The 12,330-nt window shown below is 39.5% G+C and overlaps 1 long non-coding RNA gene across 1 annotated transcript in view; it reads left to right on the top strand.

The window, feature by feature from the left end:
* Positions 1-6,682: 6,682 nt before the first annotated feature.
* LOC135231177 (uncharacterized) overlaps positions 6,683-12,330 on the top strand; it is a 112,465-nt gene continuing 106,817 nt past the window's right edge. The window contains exon 1 of the long non-coding RNA XR_010321719.1: positions 6,683-7,330. This is a non-coding gene — a long non-coding RNA (uncharacterized LOC135231177). The remainder of the gene's footprint in view (positions 7,331-12,330) is intronic.

Here is a 12,330-nt window from a genome sequence, read left to right as displayed (position 1 = left end):
TAACTAATAAAACTTTATCTTCACCCCTAACCTTTCTGAACCAATTTGTCTCAGGCACACCTCAAACTCAGCTTACCCATGTATCTTGCCTTCATAGAATTAGCTTCTCCTCCAATATTCTCTTATTAAAGATAATGCATTTTCTCAAGTACCCAGACTAGAAGTCTTGAAAGCTTCTGAACTCCTCTCTCTTATCTTTTCTACTCCTACATTCAATTTGTCACCAAATGCATACGGGGTTATCAATCCCTAAACCTTTACTGTTTTCCATTTCTAGAGTTATCACTCTCATCACTGACTTTATTATATCATTCCTGAAGCACACCAATAGCCTCTAAACTGGTCTCTCATCATCTGGACGCTCATTCTCCTTCATACCATCCTGCCAAATCAATATTCAAGTTTGGCTTTGAGCTTTTAGCCCTTATCCTTAAAATCCTCCAACAGTTCCCCACAGTCCAATGAATCAGGAACTTTAAAACTTTGACTGAGACTCAAAATAAGAAATTTTAAATCTTGGCCTAGTAAACATGTGTATACACATACACACACACCACCCTGGAACAAAAGTTTTATAAATAATCTTTACAGGAATAATGTATTCTGATATTTCCTATTCTATTTTTTTTTAAATGCTGACTCACTAAACTGATTTCCCAACATAAGTTAGAAAAATACTGCCACAAAAAATACTACACATTCCTCAGTCCTGCTCTCAAAATTCTTCAGGATCAGATGCCAACCTACCTTCTCTGTCATATCTTGCTACCCACCTCCACCTGTCCCATGTGCTCCAGCCAAAAAGAATCACCCCTGGCTAGTTTCTCAAACTTACCTTCAACATTGCCTCACCTCTCCCTTTTAAAACTTAAACCATCCTCCAAGGCCTAACTCCTCCATAAAGCCTTTCCAGTTAAAAAGAGTCTCATCTCTAACTTCCTGAAGGACTTGAGTTGTGCCACTGTTATGTCACTTCCCAAATGCAGAACCCTTGTTTATCTGTGCATGTATCCTTACTCTGCCACCTAAATGTTGTCTAGGCTCCTATGATTAAGCAGGGATTACGTCTCAAACATCTTTTCATTGTCTAAAGTATAAAGAGGAGCCCTGGTGGTACAGTGGTTAAGCACTCAGCTGCTAACCAAAAGGTAGGCGGTGTGAACCCACCAGCTGCTCATGGGAAGAAAGATGTGGCAGTCTGCTTCCGTAAAGATTTACAGCCTTGGAAACCCCATGAGGCAGTTCTACTCTGTCCTATAGGGTCGCTATGAGCTGGAATTGACTCAAAGGAAGTGGAGTTTATTTGCGTTTTTTTTTTTTTTTTTTGGTTTAAAGTGTAAGTATCAAGTGTCGAGGTTTTATGAAGATTTTATAGTTTTACAGCCATATTGTTTCAGGCCACCAAATTCTCAGAGCAATCAATCAATAAACTAGTATTAACTACTGGTCTAACTTCAGCCTCTTTACGACATTTCAATCAGTGGTTGAGGATAGGAAGCTTCGCTGGGTCACTCATGTCTGAAACTGCCCTCCACCCTAACCAAGTGGCCATTTTTCCAGTTACTTAAGGCACAGTTTCCTGATCTCCTTATCACTTAACCAGAGCTCATTACATGCCATGCCACATGATGCATGCTTTCAGATACCCAAAATAGATTTTATACAAAAATAAACTGAGAAATGTTTCCAAACCTAATTAAGGTATTTTAAATTCTGGTATGTTATATAAAGTCATCCTTTAAATATTTGTGCTCCAAATAGGCATTAGAGTTATAAGAAGCACTGAAAAGAGAAGGGTTGCTAATATTTTACTTAAAAAATTAACATTTCACTGCAAATTTTAGTTGTTTATCTTCAACATAATGATCACTTCAGCTGACCACCCCCTTACCAGCCCAGTTTCCTAACACACTTGCAACAAAGGCATGGGAAGGTCTGCTGCAGTTATAAGCTTTGGAAGTTTCCACAAGAGGTCAGGTACTAAAGGTCAATAGTATGAATAATGCAACCTAAACAGGGCATTACCCAGTACCAGTGCCATCGGGTAGCACAATTTTCAGATCTATCGCTTAGAAAACATGTTTTTATAAAAGTCAGGAAGTTATTATGAAATATAAGCACACACAAAAATAGCTAAATTACTATTTAATAGTTAAAGTGACACAGATGAAGGAAATGGCTAATCCACATTTCTAAAAAGAATGAAAAGTAATCTGTATTACTATTAAAATCTGAATAGACACTAAAATATCAGGCTCTATGAAGCAGCTTTTCCTTTTCATAGCTCAAACTTAAGTCAAATAATCATTTAACACATTTTGTATAATTCTTAGTGTATCTTATAATGTAGGCATAGTTTTATAATTGTCAAAGTATTATTTAAAAATCTTGAAATGACACAAGATAAATTTAAACTCCTTAATATCGCATACAAAGGCTTTCAAAATATAGCACAATACACTTTTCTACTCTCATCTACGATCACGCACTTTTTACATGTCTTTTATTTTAAAAAAGTTTTTATATAAAAATATACAAATGACCACATTTTGAATTCAGTTTAACTTCAGTGACTTTCATACCTGAGAACTGAATTGTAGTTTTCTAGGAAATGGGCATTCACATTTCATATGAATATATTCTGCCTTGATTAAAGAAAAAAGCAGTTTCATTGGGCATAAAGTAGAACAAATTTTTAAACATAATTGTGTCACAGTAACCATCTTTACCTCATTTAAAGAAAATCCTCCTGATAACTCCTAAAGGGATGGATATTTTTTAAAAAGGCATATGTTGATTACTTTAACAAAGACGATTTTTATAACAGAACTTATTTTTCTCTTAACGGTACAAAATAAACAGGTACTCTAAAGGCTATTTATAGAATGTTATTTTCTATAATAAAAGATAAGAGGAAATGGCAATTTCAGTAGGACATAAAACCCTTAGGAATTACCCCTCACTTTCCATATTTTTTTCCATATTAACTACCACAATTGTTACATTCATTTAGATAAGAACAGCTTTATACACAGTTTGTAGTAATTAGGGTAAACCGTATCTATACCTTTAGAGCCCTTTCCAATTTTCCATTTACTTCATGGAACCACTGTAGTATCCTGTCCTCTTGAGAGATATTTGTAAAACACCAAGGGTCAAGCATAGTGCTTAGTACATAGAAAGGGGTTCAATATTTTTGAATGAACCAATTAATTACTGAATGGATAATACAATGGGCCCTCATACTATCCCTCTATTATACCTATTATGTGCTTTGGCATAATGTCCTTGTCAATCATTATGTATTTCTTTTTCCTTTATCCCTAGAAAGGCCCCGATTTATTCTTTCTTCCTCTAGAAATCCAGAATCTTTAATTACTCTGATCTTACTTGGAACTCATTAAACAATAAAGGATACCCTTTTTCTTGGGCCTTTCTTGTGTCTCTAACATGTTTCACTGGAAGCCCAGAGATTGAATCTAGTCGACTATGTTGTAAATTAAGCTCCAGGAAAGTGAATTCTGCCTCCAGGTTATTTGAATTCCTCATCCATCCCTACTACTTCGATGGCACTGGGTCCCTACTTACACGTTATTCATTCATGGGTGATTCTGTTCCAAAATATTTATCATTAGTGTCACACCACCATACCTATGTACCAACCCACTGCAGGCAGCTTCATAACAATGGGGAAACATTCAGGAAAACATCGCACATTCTACTATGGGTTTATTAAATTGATATCTTGTTTGTTATAAAATGGAAACCCTGGTGGCGTAGTGGTTAACTGCTACAGCTGCTAACCAAAGGGTCGCTAGTTCGAATCCACCAGGTGCTCCGTGGAAGCCCTATTGGGCAGTTCTACTCTGTCCTATAGTGTCGCTATGAGTCAGAATTGACTTGACGGCACTGGGTTTTGTTATAAAATGCCTAGACTCTCCACTCTATCATTCTAGTATGTCCATGATTTGGTCTAACAAGTATATCCTTAGACCATAAATAAATTAGCTTTTTCCTATGACAGGTAAAAGTCCATAAAAAGGAATTCTTTATAATAAAGTGTTCATGGTGTCTGAAAGTGCTATGAATATCAGTTACACTTTTCACAATCTTAATCTTTGCCAGAAAGCTGGTATTTACAGATTCCTATATTTTTGTTACTTGCCACTATTTAGGCTTGACTTCATGACAAAACTATCCTATTACTGAATCCAGAGAATGATTTGGGCACACAATTTAATATCTTGATTGGACTCCAGAGGCTATGCCCCAGCCTCTAATCTTCCTAGTCCAGACAACTCCATTAGAATCTGGCAGCCATGTTTGTTCCACTTCACACTGCAGAAAGAACTTCAAAGCATCTCCCCCTCTCTCCCCCAACCAAGAAACCAAAATAGTGTCCTTAGTTCTGTATCTCTACCATTCAAAAATCCAATTCAAGAAACAGTCACTGGGTTTTTTTGGTTTTTTTCCTCTCCATGTTAAGCAGTTAGCCAGATGCTAAAAAAAAAAAAGGATACTCAAATAAAATACAGTCAGGCTCTGCCCTCGAATAATCAAATAACAGTAAAAAAATCCTCTTATAACACTCAGTAAAATTAAGTTTGTAGAGGGAAAGTGGTAGAGAGTATATTTCATATCTCATTCCTCTTTCTTTTTGTAGTACAAAAAGAAAAATGTGTGGGAATAAGACAATTAGAGACATTTTATCACTAGATTTCAAATATTAAACCCAAACCTTCAACAGATTTTCTATTTCAAATATTCCAAAAGTCATATTGTTGTATATAATACTAAATTCTAATTCACTTATCACTTAAATTTTTTGATTAAGCTAAAAAAAAATCTCAAACAAATATTCTGAAAGGAAAACAAGAGTGATGCACAACTGAACAGCAGAAACATTTCAACTTTCTAAACTGTATGGTTTGAACTGTTATCTTTGTTTAATATTAGAATATCTGTGAGTTTCAATTTGGATAGTTCCCAGTGATACATACTAGATTGAAAAATCTGACATTTTTTGCATAATTAAAGGCTAGCACACAAAAGAAAGCCTCCCAGTGGGGACAGAGGAGCTGAATGTGACACAATGTTTAAAATTTCTTTCAAATACCCCCAGATGCTAAATAAGTAAAAAGAATAGGGTTCCAAGAATAGAAGTTTTTTATTTCCTTCCAGACCACGAATACTGATTCTTATAGAGTATGAAATATTCTATAAACATATGCTTGACTCATGTTCAGGTTTTCAAATCTGATTACAGTGAAGAGACAATTCTTTTTGCTTGTTTATACCAAATGCTGGTTTTGAAGCCAACTCACAGGGAACTCCGAGCCCAAAATGTTACCACACATATTTTTACCCGACAGGCAGCTGTTTAACAGATAATAACAAATTCAGGCAGGGGTTAAAGGTCCAATTTCCATGTTAATTTCACAATCTCCCCCCCTCCCTTACTTGCAAAAAAAACGACAAGGTTTACTTGTTGAGGGGGTTGGTCTGTGGAAGAAATGAATTCTCCAAAAGTTAATAAGCTGTTCTTTACTTCCAAAATTAAACTGAAAGAAATTATTCAGTTACCAGTACAGTTTAAAACAGCTAAGACTTTCAGTTTAAGCAATTACTATGTTTCACTTTATTTTTTATTGGGGGGGGGATCAACTCTTACACTGGAGTAGTCAGGATTTTTTTTTTTTTTTTGGTCTCTCTCTCCTCCTCACGCTGACATGTTTCTTATGCCCCTAAAATGAGTTTAATTTATTAGCATTCGAAGGCCGGCTCGAATGATTTTAGGAAGCTGGCATTCAAAAACTGGAAGCGTCTTCAAGTGGCAGCAGGTGCGGCAGCGCTGGAACGCAATCAATGGAGGGAAGGCTAACCTCGGAGAAGCACATTCCTTCTAACGGAGGACTAGAACCGCCCTTCCAGAGCATCCCAGGGCTTTGAGCATCACTTGGGGCATTCCCGGCCGGGGGCAGGATGCGCTTTTACCTCTACGGCGCCCGTTCTACACAGCGCACCGGTAAGATGCCCGATTACATCTCTCCACGCTCCGGACCGCGGATCCAGGCACAACTCCCCTTTGCATCCCTTCGAGTCCCCCAATTCCGCCCCTTTTCCCCCAGCTCGTCCCCCTCCAGCCCAGCGCAGGGTGCCTACGCGGTATCCGGCCACAAGAAACGCATCCCCTCGCAGCATCCCTGGGCACTGCGCGATGGCACTAGGACACTGGCCCGGGCATCGCACGACCCACCGAAACTTCCCAGAGGCGCCAATTCTAAATTCGCCGGACCCGCCGCGGCCGCCGCCGACTCCTTCGCGCGCCCCTGGGCTCGCTCCCCTCAGTCCGCAGCTTCCTCTCCCTTCCTCAGGAACCCCCTGCGCGGCGGGAAAACCGTCAGGTGCCTCGCCGCCTGGGGGCTCCCGTCGGACCTCCGCTCCCGCAGGGAGCGCAGCTCCGCCAACCGCCACAACCGCGCGCACCCCTCACGCACACTCACCAGCCCGCGCTGGAGCGGCCATCTTAGGGCTCACCCCCGGCCCCCCGACCCCCCGTTCGGCGGCGGCGGCGGCGGCGGCCCGGTAGGGCGGCTACGTCAGCGGTGACGCCTCCGGGAGGCCCCGCCTCCTGCAGGCCCCGCCCACTGCAGGCCCCGCCCCTCGGGGAGGCCGCGCCCCCGGCGCGCCCTCGGTCTGTTCGCTAGCCTGCAGCTTTGAGAAAGGCGTCTGAGGGAATCTGACGCCCCGGCTTCAGCTCGGCCTTCAGGACTGTGGACTTTCCTAAAGGCGGCTCGAAGCAGACAACAAAAGCTTGTTCCTACGACGGGCCTCGCACCTGTGTATCTGGCGGTGCCTGAGGAGGGTAAATCCGGTGTTTCCTATGTGCTTGTGAGACGCAAAATATTCCACAGGCCGCGTTACACCTTCACTGACAGTCTGTGACTCACGCAGCGTCGAATTGTTTGGCAGGAAGGCACGCCAGTTCCGTTATCTCAAAATCCGCCCAAATTTAACTTTAGTAGAAATTCTTTGCGTGAATGATGGGAAACATCAGACTACAAGAAAACGTTTCCTTCCCGAGGAGGCAGCTGGGTGTAAGCTCAAGTGGCAGTGGCTGCTTTGAATTCGGCCTCTTCAGAAAGCGTTAGGGGCGGGTGAAGGTCGTGGATGGTCAACTTCCTGTGAAATGTGATTTAAGGGACCCAAAAAGCAGCTCGGTCCAAAATTACTTAACCTGAAATTGCCAATTAAAGGTAAAGAAATACAAGAAAGAAAAGCAGCGAATAGACTAAGGAGAAAAATCTGAAGAGGAAAGTTAAGCCTACAGGTACATGAAAATTAGCCTATTAATATTTATTGACTCTTTTTTGAGCTTCACTCTGACCCAGTTCTACCTCACAGCAGACCTGTGGGGACACACCGAGAATTAAAAGACACTGTCACCCTAAGGAAACCCTGGTGGTGTAGTAGTTAAGTGCTACGGCCAGTTTGAATCCACCAGGCGCTCCTTGGAAACTCTATGGGGTGGTTCTACTCTGTCCTACAGGGTTGCTATGAGCTGGAATCGACTGGACGGCAGCGGGTTTGTTTGTTTGTTCTTAATCTCCCTAAGGTGAATTTAGGAAACCCCGGTGGCGTAGTGGTTAAGTGCTAAGGCTGCTAACCAAAAGGTCGGCAATTCAAATCCACCAGGCGCTCCTTGGAAACCCGATGGGGCACTTCTACTCTGCCTTATAGGGTCTCTGTGAATCAGAATTGACTCGACCGCAATGTTTTTTTTTTTTTTAAGGTGAATTTAAAGAAGCAGCAAGACAAACGAGCAAAGTTAATAACATCAGTAGAATGAACAATCTTGCAATCGTTAGGCAAGCTATAAAGCTGTTCATATCTTTTAATTAGAAATTCCACTTAGGGCAATATCTTTAAACGGTATGATCTGAAAAGGAAAAAAAAAAAATCACATGCACAAAGATGTTCATAGTATACTATCCAAACACCAAAAATTTGGAGGGGAAAATAAAAGTCTAACCAAAAGGAAATTGCTATTTAATGTCTGGCATATTAACCTCGGGAATTTTATGTAAATAACAAAATGAAGAAAGAGTGTAATCAATTCATATTTGAAGAAAATACCAAACATGTACATAAAAATTGCAGCTACGTAAAATGTAGTTATACATGTAAAGAGTAAAGATAAGGAATGAATTTGATGATACTTAAATAGCTTAATCGTTTATTTATTTTTATTTTATTTTTTCTATATATTCAAGTGCATGAACGAGACCTGATGACAGTGGTTAAGAGCTCAGGCTGCTAACTGAAATGTCAGCAATTTGAATCCACCAGCTGCTCCTTGGAAACCCTGTGGGGCAGTTCTACTCTGCCCTCTAGGGTCACTATCAGTGACTGCACCAATGGCTTTGGTTTGGTTTGTGTTAAGTGCATAAAAATTCTTTCCAATTCAATTTTGTGCCCACTGCACTCCTCTCACACAAAACATATAAACTACAAATCTTGTAGTTTTGCCTACCACATGAATGTTTAAAATGCAGTTTTTTTTTTTTTTTAAGAGTACAAGAGGGCATCTCTAAGAGGAAGTATTTCATCAAAATAAGTATTTTTGGTATACCACATAGTTTCTCTTGTGGCTCCTGGAAAGCAAAGTATAACAAAAGTCAAACCCTTGATCTCTTTTTTAATGTCATAAAAACATTCTGGAAGATCATTTGGCAAACAATATCAAAAGCCTTTAAAAAAATTGCCACCTTCTAATCTAATAATTCCACTTGTAGGGATATGAAGAGTTTACGTGAGACTTGGGCAATTTAGAAGGCTGTTCATCTCAATGCTATTTAGAATAGTGAAACCAGAAACCACGTAATTTTTTTTTATGGGAATGGTTAAGTACATCTGGTATATCTGTAAACAGAATATTATATAGTAATCAAAAATCTTATTTTCAAAAACATATTAAATGAAGGATATATAAGCCAGGCCACACGTGCTTGCCATGCCGACTCTTCTAAGAGATTCCTTCTTTAGCTTCCTTACTGGTACCACATAGACCCCTCTCCTCTTTTATTGGACTGGAATGGGCACCAGACCCCAAAACAGTCAATCTGTAGGAAGCTTATTACATCTTGGCCCACACTCTGTTCATGGTAAAAGATTTGGGTGGATTGAATAGTGGTTTAAATGCACATTGAGAAAGCAAGCAGTAGACCCAGGAAACAGAAGCTGTTAATAGTCAGAGAGAGGATATAGGGAGTAGCAGCTGAGTTAAAGTAGCAGGAGCAAGGATCTTAACCTGATTGTGAGTAGAAACTGCTTAGATTCCAGGGGGCCTCATAAAATAATTGTATAAAAGTAAAAAGAGCATGTAAAAATGTCTATACTATGTTTTGAATATGTATGTATGAAGTATATTCACATTGACCAACGCTTGAAAGGAATATCTCAAAATTTTATTAGAGGTAATGAGGTTGATTACAAGTGGCTTTTTTTCCCTAAATTTTTTACAATGATTGTAATTTTAAAAACTATTTTAAAGAGTTAAATGGAATGAGTACTATCAATGTTTGAAGCTACTAATAAGAAAATAAGTATAGCATGTGGTCAAGGTGACTAGTAGACAGTGATAATACAGAAATATAGAAGGAGAATTTTCTGAAATTTTAAACAGCTTCAAGGAAGAGGTGACACGCTAGGTCTCTAAAATGATTTGGATAAATGAAGAGGCAGGAGGTGAGTTGGGAAGAAGACAAATAAAGGCAAGCAGAGCAAGGCATAGGGAGAGGGTACTCAATAAAATGTCTTGAATACGATGGAGAGATAATGGGTGGCAAGAGGACAAATGGACAACAATAAAACAAATTATTTGGAGATTATTGTTAATAGTATTAATGATTAATGAGTAATAATGAGATGTTTGTAGTGTAACCTTTCTTTTATATTTATTATAATTATTATTTATTCAACTTGGAACATTTTCTCAGCTACCATTTCATTCCTGGTCCTAAGGACTTGGACGTTCACACATCTGTCAGTTTGTCATACTGTAGGGGGTTGTGTGTTGCTGTGATGCTAGAAGCTATGCCACCAGTATTCAAATACCAGCAGGGTCACCCATGGAGGATTATTTCAGCTAGCTTCCAGACTAAGAAACACTAGGAAGAAGGACCTGGCAGTCTACTTCTGAAAGGAATTAGCCAGTGAAAACTTTATGAATAGCAGCGGAACATTGTCTGATACACTCCCAGAAGATAAGCCCATCAGGTTGGAAGGCACTCAAAATATAACTAGGGAAGAGCTTCTTCCTCAAAGTAGAGTTGACCTTAATGATGTGGACGGAGTTAAGCTTTTGGGACCCTCATTTACTGATGCAGCACAACTCAAAATGAGAAGAAACAGCTGCAACCATCCATTAATAACTGGAACATAGAATGTACAAAGTATGAATGTAGGAAAATTGGAAATTGTCAAAAATGAAATGGAATACATGAATATCTATATCCTAGGCATTAGTGAGATGATATGGACTGGTATTGGTCATTTCGAATCAGACAGTCATGTGATCTGCTATGCCAGGAATGACAACTTGAAGAGGAATGAAGCATTCATTGTAGAAAACATTTCAAGATCTATCCTGAAGTACAATGCTGTCCGTGATAGGATAATATCCATATGCCTACTAGGAAGACTAGTTAATACTATTGTTCAAATTTACTCACCAACCGCTTAGGCCAAAGATGAGAAATTGAAGGTTTTTACCAACTTCTGCAGTCCGAAATTCATCAAACATGCAATCAGTATGCCTTGATAGTTACTGGTGATTGAAATGCGAAAGTTGGAAACAAAGAAGGGTCAGTAGTTGGAAAATATGGCCTTGGTGACAGAAATGACACTAGAGATCGTGTGATAGAATTTTGCAAGACCAACGGTTTCTTCATTGCAAATACCTTTTTTTTACCAACATGAACAGCAACTATACACATCGACCTTGCCAGATGCCATACACAAGAATCAGATCGACTACATCTGTGGAAAGAGATGATGGAAAAGCTCAATATCATCAGTCAGAACAAGGCCAGGGGCCCAGTGTGCATCAGACCATCAATTAGGCATATGGATGTTCAAGTAGAAACTGAAGAAAATTAGACTAAGCCCACAAGAGCCAAAGTACGACCTTGAGTATATCCCACCTGAATTTAGAGACCACCTCAAGATAGGTTTGACACGTTGAACACTAATGACCAAAGACCAGATAAGTTGTGGAATGACGTCAAGGACATCATACATGAAGAAAGCAAGAGGTCATTAACAAGAAAAGACCAAAATGGATGTCAGAAGAGACTCTAAAACTTGCTCTTGAACACCTAGTAGCTAAAGCAAAAGGAAAAAATGATGAAGTAAAAGAGCCGAACAGAAGATTTCAAAGGGCAGCTCGAGAAGACAAAGTAAAGTATTATGATAACATGTGCAAAGACCTGGAGATAGAAAACCAAAAGGGAAGAACACGCTCAGCATTTCTGAAGCGGAAAGAACTGAAGAAAAAGTTCAAGCCTCGAGTTGCAATAGTGAAGGATTCTACAGGGAAAATGTTAAATGATGCAAGAAGCATCAAAAGAAGATGGAAGGAATACACAGAGTCACTATACCAAAGGAATTGGTCAACATTCAGCCTTTTCAAGGGATAACATATAATCGGGAACCAATGGTACTGAAGTAAAAAGTCCAAGCTGCCCTGAAGGCACTGGCAAAAAACAAGGCCCCTGGAATTGATGGAATATCAATTGAGATGTTTCAACAAATGGATGCAGCGCTGTAAGTGCTCACATGTCTGTGCCAAGAAATTTGGAAGACAGCTACCTGGCCAATCAACAGGATGAGATCCATATTTATGCCTATTCCTAAGAAAGGTGATCCAACCAAATGTGAAAATTATCGAACAATATCATTAATATCACATGCAAGCAAAATTTTGCTGAAGATCACTCAAAAGTGGCTACAGCAGTATATCGACAGGGAGTTGCCAGAAGTTCAAGCTGGATTTAGAAGAGGATATAGAATCAGGGATATCATTGCTAGTGTCAGATGGATCTTGGCTGAAAGCAGAGAATACTAGAATGATATTTACCTGTGTTTTATTGACTATACTAAGGCATTCAACTGTGTGGATCGTAACAAATTATGGATAACACTGCAGAGAATGGGAATTCCAGAACACTTAATTATGCTTATGAGGAATCTGTAGGTGGATCAAGGGGCAGTCATTCAAACAGAACAAAGGGCTACTGCATGGTTTAAAGTCAGGAAAGGTGTGGGTCA

Source organism: Loxodonta africana, chromosome 4, assembly GCF_030014295.1.
Source record: "Loxodonta africana isolate mLoxAfr1 chromosome 4, mLoxAfr1.hap2, whole genome shotgun sequence".
Classification (NCBI taxonomy): Eukaryota; Metazoa; Chordata; class Mammalia; order Proboscidea; family Elephantidae; genus Loxodonta; species Loxodonta africana.
Note: the sequence above shows the minus strand (reverse complement) of the source record. Positions and strands in the feature narration are given on the sequence as shown.